This window comes from Marmota marmota, unplaced genomic scaffold, assembly GCF_001458135.2.
Source record: "Marmota marmota marmota unplaced genomic scaffold, marMar, whole genome shotgun sequence".
NCBI lineage: Eukaryota > Metazoa > Chordata > Mammalia > Rodentia > Sciuridae > Marmota > Marmota marmota.
In genome coordinates this window covers 14944344-14958214 of record NW_026000168.1, presented here as the reverse complement: position 1 = coordinate 14958214, position 13871 = coordinate 14944344, and the positions used below count along the sequence as shown (strand labels likewise).

At 54.2% G+C, this 13871-nt stretch overlaps 1 protein-coding gene across 10 annotated transcripts in view; it reads left to right on the top strand.

Annotated features, from left to right (window-relative positions):
• Positions 1–13871, top strand: part of Atp2b2 (ATPase plasma membrane Ca2+ transporting 2) — a 271387-nt gene that overhangs the window by 96634 nt on the left and 160882 nt on the right. The gene's annotated exons all lie outside the window — the stretch shown is intronic.

Genomic DNA, 13871 nt, shown 5'->3' with positions numbered 1-13871 from the left:
AGGGCAAACAGCCCGACACCTCTCTCAATTCCATGATCCCCAAACCACCAAGGCTTGGAGCTTCATTTGAATTTGAAAACGGTTTTATCTTAGGGCTGAATTTAAAGAAAGGGCATGTTCCCGCTGCTCCTTCTTACCTTGTCAGGGTGAGGATGTACCATCAGGTTAGGGTGCAGCCAGATCTGTGTGGCTAGGGGAGTGTGGGCTGTCCCTGCACCCACAGGGGTAAGCGAAAGCCCCTGCATTGGCTCACTTGCGGCTGAGTGTCCTGGAGCAGGAGATCCCCGTATAAAGCAGTCACACCGACTGCTGGTGTGGAGGTGTTTGTTGAGTGAATAAGTGACTCCGACATGCCTGGCCCAGTGCTGCACACGGGGCACACGTGCAAACGGTCAATATTCCTTCTCCCTCTTGAATCCTCTTTCACAGCTGCACCCATTCGTGGGACAATGCATACAAGTTCCCAAAACCTTTACGTGAAAAAATGTGCTGGATGGTTTTCCCCTTTGGATTCCAGGGTGAAAGAAGGCGGGGTGGGGTGAGGACCAGGACGGAGGTCCCCGCTCCTGCAGCCCCAGCACCTCTCCCTCCCTGCCGGACGCCTGTCTGCTTTGTCCTTTTCTGGGCCTCAGATCCCCCTCTGTCAAAGGCCACCCTTCCCAGCTGTGATCCTCATCCCGGCCTGCTGCGCTCCCTCATTAGCCACATTCTTGATCACTTCCTTAAGAGGACTATCTTGACCGGACTATGTCCGTGACCTGCACTTGACCTTCCTTATTTGTTCCCACCCCAAGCACTTTGTTGCAGACTGTGAGCAACGTGCTTAAGTCATTAAGGAGACCCCAAAGGCAGGAAACAAATGGTGGCGAATCTATTGTATGACTGAGGACCCACTCTGTGCCAAGTTCAATGTGTAGACTCTAGAGTCTGGTTTGAATCTCAGCTAGCTGTGCAAACTTAGGTGAGTTGCTTAATCTTTCTGTGCTTCTGTTTCGTCCTCTGCAACACAGACGTGGTAACAACCATTCACCCAACCTGGGGCTGTAGTAGGAATTAACTGAGTGTGTCTAGTGCACTGTGGGCTCTTCCCAGACATTAGCCATTATAATTTCAGAATGAGGACCTCATTTAATCCTCCTCATAGCCTAGTCTGGTGAGTACACATGGGTTCCCATTTTACAGATTCCTTTCAAGGAGGGGTAGCCTCTTGTCCATGGTCACCCAGAACGAAATTGAGCTCAAAGAGGAGTGTGTGACAGGACCTATAGAAAGAGCAGGGCTCAGGGAAGGGAAGATATAGAGAAAGAAGGTTCTAGGAAGGGTGGAGCCTCCCTCAGAGGCCAGGTGGAGTCGGGAGGTGGCTATAAATATGAGAGGCGAGGGGCTTTCTAACTAGGCCAGGAATGTGTGTTAGTCATTGAGGTCAGAACGACAGGCCGCAGCGGCGCTTGGCTGGGGACGGGTGTGTCCAGGAGCGAGCTCTCCCCGGGGAGCTGAGGCCAGCAAGAGGCTGTGGCTGGGCGAGAGGTGGGCACCCCCCCAGCTTGAGGGGCAGGCACCCCCTCAGCTTGGGGCTGTGCATACCAAGCCCTTCATGGGTACAGGAGCGACCCCCAGGAATGCTTCTCCTGCCCCTGAGCTCTGAGAGGTGTTTCTGTAGCCCAGGTTTGTCCCCCTGAAACCCACCTGGGGCCAAGGTCATGGGTACGGTTTCCAAAGGGCAGAACTACCATTTTGGTGGGTGAGTGAGTTCTCACTTTGGTGGATGAGTAAGTTCTCACTTCTATTTATTTTATTTCATTTCATTTCATTTTTTGTGGCGCTGGGGATGGACCCCAGGGCCTCGCACATGCTAGGCAAGTGCTCCACCACTGCGCTCCATCCCCAGACCCACCCTTTCTATTTTAATAACTGTGCACTTATTTTAATGTGTTAGAAGAGAAACACACATTGCAAGGGAATTCATGATATTGTGACTCTGAAGGCTTAAGATAATGCAGTCATCCCAAGGTGTTTGAGAGGAGTTGGTTCCAGGAACCCCCACAAATATCAGAATCCATAGGTACTCATGTCCCTTATGGAAAATGGGTATAATTTGCATAAAACCCACACACATCCTCCTTACGGTTTCAGTCACCCTTAGAGGACCTATAATACCAAATTCAAGGTAAATGCTATGTAAATACTTGTTAGACTGCATTGTTCGAAGAACAATGACGAAACAATAAGGTCTGTACATATTCAGTACAGAGGCAATTTTAAAATATGTCTGATCCATGGTTGGTTGGATATGAGATACGGAAAACTGTGGATGCAGAAGGCCCATGGCACTCAATAGGTGTCTGGTATTTTTTTAAGGAGTTGATTCAAAGACAAATTTTGAGTGTGTGCATATTCGAGCTTTCTGTTTCTATGACGCAATATCTGAGATAATCAACTTCTAAAGAAGAAAGGTTTATTTTAGTTCACAATTTGGGAGGTTCCATTCTGGGATTAAGTGGCCCTCATTGCTGCAGGTCTGTGGAGAAAGAGAAGAACGAAACCTCTCACCGTGGAGCCAGTGAGGAGGGGCAGAATTCCAGGGACCCATTCCAGAGCATGCCCCCTAAAGACCTAAGCACCTCCCATTAGGCTCCGCCTCTTAAAGGGTCTACCACCTCCTAAGAGTTCCACCCTGGGGACCAGTCCTTTAACACATGGGCCTTCAAGGTAGGTTAGGATCCCAGCTATAGCAGTGTTACTTGTGGGCTGCCAAACATCACTACTGAGGTTTGAGGGGTTCTGGCCCCTGGTAAGTGAGCCTCCGTGCTGTGGGGTAGCATGCACTCCCCTCCGAGGTTCTCATCTTCTGTGAGTCCCACCCCAACCCTCCACCTTCTGTGCCCAGCCCTGGAATGCCATTCCCTGCCATCTTCCAACTGGTAAGGCCATGTGAAACAGCTTGGCCATCCACTGCCACTCCCTGCCTGCAGGAGGGTCATCCTGTGCATGACCATCGCTCCCTCAGCTGTGGACAAAGCAAGCTCTTGGTCCTCCTGTCCCCCTCCCACTGGGCCCAATTTGGTGCCTGGAGCCAAGAGCAAGCCAGGAGCTGGCACTGTCTGGTATGAGACTGCATATGAAATCGCCTCCCTGGGCTCAGTGTCCTCCCTCATCTGTCAGAAGGGGACAACGGGATTCCCCAGCAGGGTGACCAGGACTCAGTGAGTTTACTCCCCCTGCCGGCCGCCTGGGCCTGCGTGGTGAGTCACTGCACGGGTAGGGGCTGAGTATCTCCATCACCTCTGTTGCCATTATCCGGGCCAGAGGGTGAGCGTTACCTGAGTCCCCAGGTCTGCAGGCCAGAGGGAGGGAAAGAAGAACAGAGCCTGTGTGCATCTTCGATAGAGAGCAAATTCTCATGCCTCTTACCTTCAACCCTCTCTTTTGAATGTGGGGAAACTGAGGCTCACACTGCACCCCAGGGGCCAGGCCCAGTTCTCCTCCCCTTTAATCTACAGTTGTTCCACCATCACCTCTCACCAGGCAGGGGGAAGAGGTGACCAAGGCCAGCACATGCCTGCCCAGTGACACACTAGCAGGCGTCCAGAGACCCCCCAGTCTCCCCCAGCCTCCCCCAGCTCCTCCGGTGGGCCCAGGTCTTCCAGTGAGGACTCACTGGAGGGGCTGCGGCCTGGCCCTCAGCCGGCAGGAGTGCTCCCATGGCTAAGGCAGAGAATCAAGAGCCTGGCTCTTTGTAGATTCCTCAGGTAGGCAGAGCGGAGGTGCCCTTTGTCGTTGGCTATTTTTAGCAGAGCAGGCTAGGAACCATCAACACCTGTACGGGAGCTGACTATAAATAACATGCCTGTGGCACTTTTTTTTTTTTTTAAACACATCTAAAAATTGTAGATCTAAACAAGCGTTGCCCTTCAAAGTAGAGTAACAGCGTTAGGGTGCCGCTTTCCATCAGCAAGCCCATTTCACAAATCTGTTGCTGGAGAGCATCCCACAATTCCACGGGGTGAGGCCCTGGGTTGCCCCCATTTTGCAGACAGGGAAACAGGGCAAGCTGTGGGGATGGTGCCTGGCATGTGGCGAGAGCCTAGCAAATACTGCTGTTGTTGCTGTTGGGGCTCCGAGAGGTCTAGTAACTTGTCCAGTGCCACACAGGCTGAAGGAAGGACCAAACCAGTTCCAGGGCTGGTACAACTTTCGGGACTGGAGGAAGAACCTTAGATGTGGAAAGGTCCAAGAAGTGGGTGTTGAGGGTTCTGGAGATTCAAGGAGGAGAATTTAAATGAGGTACTATCTGGGGGCACCCAAGGCGGAAAGGATAAGGATTGGGGAGGGGCCCTTGGGTTCAGCAGCCAGAAAGGATAAAGGAGGAGAAGGAGAGAGAGATGGTGGCCAGTAGATTTTTAGGGCAATGCCTTACCAGGTTCACCTCATCTGACACTGAAATCCCTTTAGGACCATCGGCAATCAGTGGCAAGAGAGATAAGAGAAATCGGCATCACTGAGATGAAAACCAGGGCCAGGCCAGGGCCAGGGCAGCCATCTCCCGGAGGGAGGAGGTGGAGGGAATCAGGGCAGAGAAGGGCCCTGAGACCCGGAAGGTAGTGGGCTCCAGGCAGCTTTGTGGAGGTCCTGCCCAGGCTCTGTGGTGTGCTGGAACATGGCTAACAGCAGGCTCTCTGGGGGTGGGTGTCCTGGTTTATGGTATTAGCCAGTCTCTGTGGGTAAACAGTCCCATGGAAGCAGAGTGTAAGCTCAGTATGAGGTCACTGATGTGCTCAGCTGACTCTGTGAGCCAGGGCCAGCAATTCCAGAACGCTCGAAGCCACGCCACAAAATGGAGTTACTTGTGGCCTGCTAGTTTCAAGGAACAGAGGAAGGCCTTGTGGGTAATTTTTAAAAGACTATTTATGGTGCATATAACATGACAGAGAAAAATTTTACAGGCAGCATCTCAGTTCATTCTCAGGCCTGAGGTACCTATGAGCAGCATGTGATTGACAGAAATGAGGCTTAGAAAGGTGAAGGGGTTCAATTGTCAAGGAGGCCAATGGGTGAGCTCATCTATGGCTCTGGCAGTTGAGAGCTTCCACCAAGTCACAGGGAGATCGTTGTCACCATTGGGGGAGGTCCTGGGAGGTTGCAGATGCCCTTTCAGGGAAGGATCAAAATAGAAATGTGACCTTCCCCTCTATTCAGGGCAGATGCACCCCTCAACAGCCCACTGGGCTCCGCAAACCCTTCCTCCTCCCCGTACTTCTTTGCAACTGAATGTCTTTCTGCCAAGCTTGAGTCTGTCTCCCACCACTAGGCATGTAATAGGTACTCAATTAACGCTGAAGAATGAATCAATGCTACCCTGAAGTTCTCTTTAATTTTGTTTGAAACCAAAGACTGGATGCTCTGTAATTTGAAAGCATTGCTTCTTTTGCAGAAGAAAAACAATAGAGAAGCAAGCTAGACTTGGCTGAGCACCTACTACGTGCCATAAACAAACACATCAGTCATTCATGCCTCCCAGAACTCCCAGAGTTCCAGATATCATTATTCCCCTTGCACAGGTGTAGAAACTAAAGTTCAAATTGGCCCTGTGACCAGCTCAATAATGCCCCCTACTAATACGTGACAGAGCTGGGGTTCAATCCTACTTCTCTCTGATCCCCAAGACCCTGCTTTATGTTCCGTGCCCCCCCCAAAGAAATACCACCATATATCTGAGAAGCTGTTTGGTTTGCAAGAGCGTCCCATGTCCTGCTTTTGTTGGGTCTTTGCAAACCAGCCTTGGAAGGTTGGTGGGTCAGGAGGGCTGGAGGGAAGAGGCCCAAGTGTTTCCTGTCCCCCACAGTTTGTCCCACCTCTGCTGGGCTGGCCCAGTGCTCCTCTCGCCTCCTGGGCTGCCTGCTGGTGGGCTACTGAGAGAGCTGGCCCAGCCTTTGGGGATCCTCATCCACACAGGGCCTGCAGAGGGGGCCACCCAGGGAGACAGCACATCTGATAAGGGAGGTTTCTGAGCAAGGAGGCCCCACAGAGTAACAGGAGTTTCTTATGGGGTTGAAGGGCTGTAAGCCCTCACCTCCCAACCCTGGCTTTGCTGTGTCCATGGCAGGAGGTGACCCCTGTCTGGGCCCTGGGACCCCATCTGTAAAATGGAAGAGTAGGACTAGCTGGGGGGACACGAAAGCCTGTCCCCATAAACCAGCCCAAAGGCGCATCCAAGAAGGACTTTCCAGAAGTTTCTGGGCCCCAGCAGCCTCTGGGGAGCATGTGCAATACTCCCGTGGGGATGACCTCAAGGAACCTAGCAAGGCCGCATCAGCACCCCAGTCTCCCGAGGGCAGCCAGTTCCTGCCTATCCTCCCCCTCCAGGCCTGACTCTGGCCCCCATCCCACCTCCTCTCTGTTCTGCTCCCCAGGGCCATTCGCTGGACCCCCTGGCAGGACCCAAGCAGGACCCAGACCCAGAGCGAGGAAATGAAGCACACGGAGGGTCTCAGAATTCAAATCCCAAGTACACTCACCAGCGCGGCCACCCTGACCAAGTCACGTGATCTCTCTGGGCCTCCATCTCACCATGGAGAATGGTGACCAGAATGACCTTAAAGGGTCTTGGGGAGAATTAAAAGAGTCCATGTGTGGGCAACTCTAAACAAAGAGCACTTGACACGCATAATTTTTCCGTCAATGCCTATGGAAGGTGGGAGGTGACTGCAGTGTGGCTGACCTTGGTGTACAATTCTAGTGGGAATCTATAAACTGATCACAGGACTTCGTGTGCCTGGCTCCAACCTCTCTTCTGCCCCTTGCCCACTCTCTCCTTCTAGTCATTCAGGCCTCCTTTCCATTTCTTCTGAATTCCTAAGTTCTTTCCAGCCTCAGGGCCTTTGCATATGCCATTCTCAGCATCAAGAAACCACCCCCTCCTTTAACCTGGTGAGCTTCTGCTCGGCCTTCAGGCCCTACTCAGTCATGACCCCCTTGAGAGACCCTCTATGGTTCCTGCTGCTCTTGTAGAGGCATCCGGTCTCCTTCTGAACATACCCACAGCCTCTTCCATGGTGTCTTAGAGCCCTCTGTAAATACACCCTGATTTGCCTGATCATTTCATTTCACATCTGTCTGTAACCCCTCCTGAGAGCAAGAACCAGGAGCTTTTCTTTTCTTCTTCTTTTTTTTTTTTAAAGAGAGAGAGAGAGAGAGAGAGGGAGAGAGAGAGAGAATTTTTTTAATATTTATTTTTTAGTTCTCGGCGGACACAACATCTTTGTTGGTATGTGGTGCTGAGGATCGAACCCGGGCCGCACGCACGCCAGGCGAGCGCCCTACCGCTGGAGCCACATTCCTAGCCCAGGAGGAGCTTTTCTTTCTGCACCGTCTTCTTAGCACACAGCACAGAAGCTGGGCACAAGGTGCTCGATGGGTATTTGTTGAACAAATGAGCAGACGGAGAGGCAGGCGGCACACAGCATCCTGCCCATTTTACAGATGAGGAGCCTGAGGCCCCAGAGGTTGAGGAGCTTGTCCAAAGTCACACAGCCCATCAGCTGGAGCAGGGCTCTGTGGAAGGCCATCAGCCCCAGCTCCCGTGCTCTCTGCACCTACCCCTGCACCCCTGCTGCCTGTACAGTGGAGGACAAAGAGGCACGTGGGCCACCGTGGGTCCCAGAAGGTGGGGCTTGAGTGGCAAGGAAGAGCTGTGGTGGCTCTGAGAGCCCCGGCCATCTGACACCAGTAAGGGGTGAGCCAGTGCCCCCTGCACCTGAGCAGCCCAGGCAGGGCTGAGTTCTGATGCTGGTTCCAGCTCTGTCATCCTGGGCTCGTCGCCTCCCCTCTCCAAACTCAGTTTCTTCATGGGTAAGATGGTAGTGACACTCCACATAGCGGGGCTGTTGGGGGTGTGGGGGTGTGTGAGCATGCTCAGAAGATACCACGTGGCCTCTGTGCTATTCAGACAGGACAGAGACTGAGGTGGCTATTTGATCCCTAATGATCCCAGTAGTGCCCAGTCCTCCAGTCTTACTCATATCCCACCCCTTCTGTTTCTTCCTTCCTTCCAGAAGGAGAAGTAGCACATACACACTTAAATGTCAACTCAAGGGTCCAGCACAGTGCCTCCCCTCCAGGGAGAGCTGAATAAAGATTTGTTGACTGAATGATCCAAAGAAATGAATCACTAATGGTGGAATGTCAGGCCATAGGTAACTGAGAGGGAGCATTTAGGGACAGGGACTCCTCCCTGAGTGCTCATCTTGCCAGGAATCCAACACTGGACTCCAACATCCTAACTCCAGTTAAGACATCTCTGAGCACGAGTATTTGAGTGAAGTTGGGGTTACTTTCTGCTCTTCCCAAAGGTCATAAACAGGCTCAGAAAATAGCAAATCCTAGGCCAGGGCTCCTCAGTGACTCCAAAAAACATTTCCAAAGCTACAGAGATGCAAACACAGTTCAAAACTACTAGGGGGGCTGGTTTTTCATTCAACAAACCTATACTCATGAGTTCAACCAATAAAAATAATTGAGACTCTGTGCCCACTTCTGGGGGTACCACAGGCAAGTGAGACTATTTCCTGTCCACTAGGAATCCCTTACCTAGAGGGACAGACACACAGAGCCAGGTACCGTGGTGCATGCCTGTAATCCCAGCAACTCAGAAGTCTGAGGCAGGAGGATTGCAAGTTCAAGGTCAACCTCAGCAACTTAGCGAGGCCCTGTCTCAAAATAAAAAAAAATAAATAAAAAGGACTGGGGACGTGGCTCAGCAGTTTAGTGCCTCTGGGTTAATTCCCATTACTAATTTTAAAAAAAAGTTAATTAAGACAAATTCTGATTGGGGGGCAGGGCATTGGTGGGGTCATCATGAAGGAGTAGCTGCTGGAGCAGGCTCTTGATGGATGAGTAGGAGTTTGCTGGGCAGAAGTGGGGGGAAGGAAGGGATTCCTGGCAGCGGCGTGCCAAGACCCAGAGGTGTGGAAACACAAGAGTGTGCTTGGGAGCAGTGGAGGCTGGTGTGGGGCAGAGGGGAGAGGGATGGGTCTGAGACAGTCATGAGGCATTTGGGACTTACGCTGAATGACACAGGGCGGCCAAAAAAAGGGTTTAAGGGGATTTAGAGCCCGGCTAAAGCTGCAGGGGGTGGGTCGGTAGCAGGAGAGCAGAGGAGGCAGGGTGGCTGGATGGGAATGGGCGGTGTCAGGAGGTGTGAGATGTGTCAGGGTGGCATTAGCCTGCAGGGGTAGCAGGATGAGACTGGAAGAGGCAGCCTCCCCCAGGCAGTCCTCCCAATGCTCCTCATCCCCAGACTGTCTGTCCTCCCAGGAGGGAAAGTGCTCAGCTCTCTTCTTGGCCTCACAGGCTCCATTTGCAGCAGCTGTGTGAACTCAAACCCTTGACTTTGGTCTCTGGCCTCCCAAAAGGGAGGCAGAGGCAACCATCATCACACACCTGGCCTGCCCAGGTGGGAGGCTGGAGTGGGCTCTCCCGGGCTGCTTTCTGACCTGTGTGGCCCCGGAGACATGCCCACAGCTACCTTGCTGTGCCTCAGTTTTCTAATCTGTAAAATGGGGATAAAGGAGGACCTACCTCTCAGGGTTGTGCGAAGGCCACACACTGGGCACCGTGCAGAAGGCCCTGTTGACCTGAACAGGTTGACCTGAATGGTGGCTGACTGGAGTTCACCAGAAGCCAGGCCTGCACCTCCTCACTGAGGAAACAAGAACCAATAGCAGGAGGGGACATTTGGGGGCCTGGTGGTAACCAAGAACCATCATAGACAGAGCATTTTCCCAGAGGCCTTCTGGGGAGCCCCACCCATGCTCTTCTACTAACACCAGCTGCCATTTTCCTTTAATTTACAAATAGGCAGTGTGGTGCCCATTTTGCAAATGAGAAAATTGGGACTCGGACATCAAGTCATTTACCCAAAGTCACACATCATGAAACAGGGATTAGGAGTTGAACCCAGGCCTAGAGGCCACAAGTCCCCACCCCAGACCTGGTTGGCTAAGGGAATTTGGGGCCTTGGCAGGCCTAGGAGTAGGTCTGGGGCTCCCGTTCAGCTGGAGGGGAGACTTGGGACAAGCTAGGCCATCGGTCTCCTGTAGCGTGTGGCCACAGCTCCTCAAGGTCACGGACCTAGGAGATCATGAATGGTTGCCTCAGACTTGGGTCACTTCAGGCAGGAGCAGAGGGAAGGGCCTGGGGCTTGCACGGGGCAGATGTGATCTCTCCCAGCTCTGGCCCTCACTGGCTCTGGAACTCTGAAGCAAATCCTTGAGGTCGCCAGGTCTCCATTTCCTCTTCTGTAAAACAGGGAAATGCCCACAGACCTGAGGGTGATCCGAGGGTGATCCGAGGAGGTCAGAAGAGAGAGGTGAAGGGCCCTAGGAAAGGACTTTGCCCCTGAGGGGCCACCTAGCCACTCTTTGTGGCAGCTGCCAACCCCACCCAAGAGCGGCCAAGGCCCCCTGCCCACATGTCTCAAGACCCAGAGCCAAGAAAAAAAAATTCAAGTGTGGGTGAGTCCCCTCCCTGTGCTTCCTGTAAGAAGCCAGGAAACCCAGAGCCCGTGTCTCATAGAGTGACACTGCCGGCCTCTGCCTGCGTCCCATCCTCCTCCCTCAGACCTGTCCGTACCTACCTCGTCCCTCTCTCCTGGGCAGAGGTGCCCCAACAGACTGGCCCCAGCTCCCCACCCTGGCCCTGTGCCCCAGCCCCGAGATCTCTCCCGAGGGGACAAAACAGGATCTGGCCAACTAAATACTGTCCAAAAACCAAATGAGACTGGTGCCCTCCCCCTTTCCCCAACTTCCCGTACCTTTCCCCAGGCCTGACCCTCAGTGTGTCCACCCTGAGCCAAATCAGACTGGAGACAGAACTGTCAGTGACCCTCTGGCTGGCCCCTGCCTCTTCCTCCCTCTTCCCCGTGAATGACCCTGACCTGTCGTTTCCAACCTTCCCAGAGTTGCAACACTAGCGCCATTGTTTGTCTGATTTCCCAACACCTCTGCCCGCCCCGTCCCCCAACATATCCTGGAAGGACAGGTCAGATGACCCACATATGAGTGCTGCAGGAAGAGGCAGGGCAGGGACAGCAGATGGGTGCCTGTGGCCAGTCCCGCCTTCAGAATGACTTTAGGCCAATACCTTACAGCTTTTTCTTGAGGCCTCTGTTTGTTCACCTGTAAAATGGGAGGATTGAGTATGCATGCTTCAGGGTCCTTCTGGGTCTGGCACTTGGTGATTCAAAATCACATAGCAGCAAACTCTTCAAGCCTTGACTATGGTACCTACCACTTGCTGGGAGGTAGCACCTGAGACCCTGGAGACATCCAATGTAGTCATAGCTGAGAGAGACAGGCCATCCTGGTCAGAGCTAGGACAGAGGCAGGAGCCCACTCAGTTTGTGCAATCAGGAAGGACTATTCAGCAAAGGGGTATTTGAGTTGGACTTTGAAGGATGAATAGGAGTTCATGGGCCTAGAGGCAGAGTATGTATATTCCAGGAAACACTATGCAACTCAACACTTGGGCTGCTTCTGCAGATAGGTAGCGTGCATTACTGAAGTATGGACTTGGATTTGGAAGAACACAGGGCCTAGAATGCCAAGGAGATGGGATCTTGGCCTGGGGCCAGTGCTAGGGCCTCAGAGCTTGGCTATTGGTACCTTATTGGTGAGGCCCAGCCCACTGGGCAGACAGGACACAGTCTTCCAAGTGGATAAATACGGAGTTCCTAGCCAGCCCTCACCCAGCTGGCTTTCCCACATAGGGAACCCTGGGCTGGAAACCACCTCGGTCACACATGTAGTCTACCCCTCACTGGCTGTGCAGACTCACCCTCACCACCACACTCTTCTGAGCCACACAGGGCCTGCTCATCTGGGTGGCCACAGTACTTGTAAGAATGAAATGGTTTACTGTTTTGCAGGTGGTCTTGACAAACTGTCAAGGGTGCTGGGCACAGAGAGGTCGTATTGATGAAGGGTGGTGGCTCATAATGGGATACTTCTGGGGCTATTTGTTTTGTACTTAGAGAACACAGTTGGAAAAGATGGTGCACTAATAATGGTGCCATTCCTGGCATAGGCATGTTTGCTTGGCCAGATGTGAGCCGCAGGGCTTTTCACCCCCTGCCCTTTGCCCATGCTCACCCCAGCCATCCCAGAGCACCCTCCCTTGGTCCCACCGTGGGAAGTAGCACTGTCTGCAGGTCTGGGGAGTGGGTGGCACCTGGCCTGGCCCTGGCCTCTGGGGGAGGGGGGGCGCTGATCAGGGATGGAGCCAACTTGGAAGTCCACGTGGAAGGTTTGCTATTCAGATCCCCCCATCTGCCCCTGCAAAAGGGTAGAATTCTCCCTCCTACACCCAGGATGAGGCTGCTCTGGAAACCGCCAGGCCCTGGCTGTTGGTGTGGGGGCAGGGGTCTCTCTGATGGGGGTCCTGGGCTGTTCTGGGGGAACCCCAGCAGGAGACCTTCCCTGGTTTGTGACCACAGCCCTGCCCAGAACCTTGACCGACAACCCAGGGCTCAGCATCCCTAGCTTCTCAGCATCCTGTGTACACTGAAGCCACTGCCAGGGGCAGATGGGACCCTTGGGTGGGGCTGGGGGGCTGAGCAGAAATGGGCTGTCGGCAGGTCCTGCTGGTGGGCCCTGCATGGGCGCTCCTGGCGCCCTCCCTCCCGCGGCCCCTCCGCACACGGCCGGGTTCTGATTTTGGTGCAGTGCAGACTTTCAGCTTAACGAGACAAATTGATATTCTGTGCCAGCCCAGGGATGGAGCGGCAGCGCGGGACGCTTGGGCGGGCAGCTCAGAGGTGGGCAAAGGATGGGAGCAGGAGAAGGAGCTGCCTCAGCCTGGGACTGGCTCCTGGGGCAGCCCCCACCCTGCCCCTTCCCCCGTGCACCCCCTCCACACTGACAGGTGCCACAAGACACTCATCCTGAAGGTTCTCCCACCTTCTGTGCCCTCCCTCCAGCACAGCACCCCTGGGAAAGGGGGACAGGGCAATGGAGGGGGGGTTCAGAACCATGGAGAGACCCCTCTCCCACCCTAACCTCCCAACTTGCTCCTAGGGTAGTGATCCCACCTGCCCAGAATTAAAGGGGCAGAGACGTACCAGAGACCAGACAGGAAGAAGTGGGTAGCTGGCTGGGGGTTCCATTCTTTCAGACTCCTCATTAGGGGATCCCTGGGGTCCCCAGGCATGGTCAGCCCCCGAGAGCAGCCAGCCCCCAACTTGACGCAGATTACGTGGAAGTACAGACACATGCGTATATCCCTCCTGGTGGGCCCCTGGCAGCCACAGAATGACCCTTCGAGGGGGTCTACTGCCAGTCCTGGCCCCCTCCCACGGCAGGTGGGGTGCACACAGTTGGGTGGCCGGTTGCAGAGGGAATGTTGAGGTGGCCGCAGGGAGCTGGCGGCAGGCTCTGCTCCAGGAGCCCTGCAGCCACAGACGGATTTAGGCTGTGTTCAGTCCGCTTCTCCCCCAGGCGACCTTTGCCCCCAGGTCTGGGGGGCAGCCCGGCCACAAAGAGGGGGGACCCAGAGCCCCTGCCCAACCTAAGAGTCCCCAGAAAGTAAAGGATGACTTGGGGGCTATCTAAAGCCAAACCGGTTGTCCCCCCGCCCCCGCTCTGCTGCCACTTCTCCTCGCACCACTCTGGGGACCCCTTCCCCTCGCGCTCAGCCCCCCCTCCCCTCCCCATGCCCTTGACATTCCCTCTTGCTCCTGGGGAGCGGGCATATTCCTGGGACTCTGCCAGCTTTGGTTCCTCCGGCTCCCACGGGAGGAATTCAAACCGCCAACAACACGGCGGTGGTTCGGTCCACACCCGCCCCCAGGCCCCGCACTCTCCGCCCCCAGCGCCCCC